Raw genomic sequence first — 1,272 nt, 5'->3', positions numbered from 1 at the left:
GTGGAGTCTCGCTCTGTCGCCCAGGCTGGAGTGCAGTGGCGTGATCTCGGCTCACTGCAAGCTCCTCCTCCCAGCTTCAAGCGATTCTCCTGCCTCAGCCTCCCAAGTAGCCGGGACTACAGGAGCCCACCACCACGCTGGGCTAATGTTTTGTATTTTTAGTAGAGATGGGGTTTCACCGTGTTAGCCAGGATGGTTTTGATCTCCTGACCTCGTGATCCACCCACCTCGGCCTCCCAAAGTGTAGGGATTACAGGTGTGAGTCACTACGCCCAGGCCCAATTCTTCTCTTGAAGCCTCATTTCTTCATCTGTACAATGGGATTAATAATAACAGTGTTTTTGTGGGCAGCAGAGTGCATGGTGCCTCCTAGAAGGGCTTAGTCATCGTATGGAGCAAGGTCCTCAGAGTGGTGATGGGGAGAAGGGTCATCCCAGTTCAACAGAGCAGCATGACCGGAGTGACGCTGGGGTGAAGATTACAAAGAGGGGCTGTTTCTATAATGGCACCACAAATGTTTTTGCTGTTAATGGTTATATAGCGAGCTTCGCAAAGCTGGAAATTTAAGGAAGAGAGTGTTTCTTTTGCTTGAATAAGAGCAGAAAGGGGCCAATTGTGGTAGCTCACACCTGTAATCCTAGCACTTTAGGAAGATGAGGTTGGAGAACTGCTTGAACCCAGGAGTTCAAGACCAGCCTGGGCAACATAGGGAGACCATGTCTCTACAAAAAAAAAAAAAAAAAAAAAATGCTTAAAGGGTCCTGGAGCAGAAGAGAAGAAAAAGCAAGGACATCGATGTGAGATGGTGTCATAAGTGTGACATAGGAGTGACATGTCCCTCTGGTGGCTTCTCATTTTTAAGAATGTAGTTCATGGGGCTGGGTGTGGTAGCTCACCCTGTGATCCCAGCACTTTGGGAGGCCGAGGCAGCTGGATCACCTGAGGTCAGGAGTTTGAGACTAGCATGACCAACATGGTGAAATGCTATCTCTATTAAAAATACAAAATATTAGCCAGGCATGGTGGTGCACACCTGTAATCCCAGTTACTCGAGAGGCTGAGGCAGGAGAATCACCTGAACCTGAGAGGTGGAGGTTGTAGTGAGCCAAGATCATACCACTACACTCCAGCCTGGGCGACAGAGTGAAGTCTTTTGATAGACTCAAAAACAAAAAAGAATGTGGTTCATGGCCAGGCATAGTGGCTCATGCCTGTAATCCCAGCACTTTGGGAGGCCGAGGCAGGTGGATCACTTGAGGTCAGGAGTTCGAG

The sequence above is a fragment of the Mandrillus leucophaeus genome, unplaced genomic scaffold (assembly GCF_000951045.1).
Source record: "Mandrillus leucophaeus isolate KB7577 unplaced genomic scaffold, Mleu.le_1.0 Scaffold190, whole genome shotgun sequence".
NCBI classification, from domain to species: domain Eukaryota; kingdom Metazoa; phylum Chordata; class Mammalia; order Primates; family Cercopithecidae; genus Mandrillus; species Mandrillus leucophaeus.
This window is presented reverse-complemented; position numbering follows the sequence as displayed.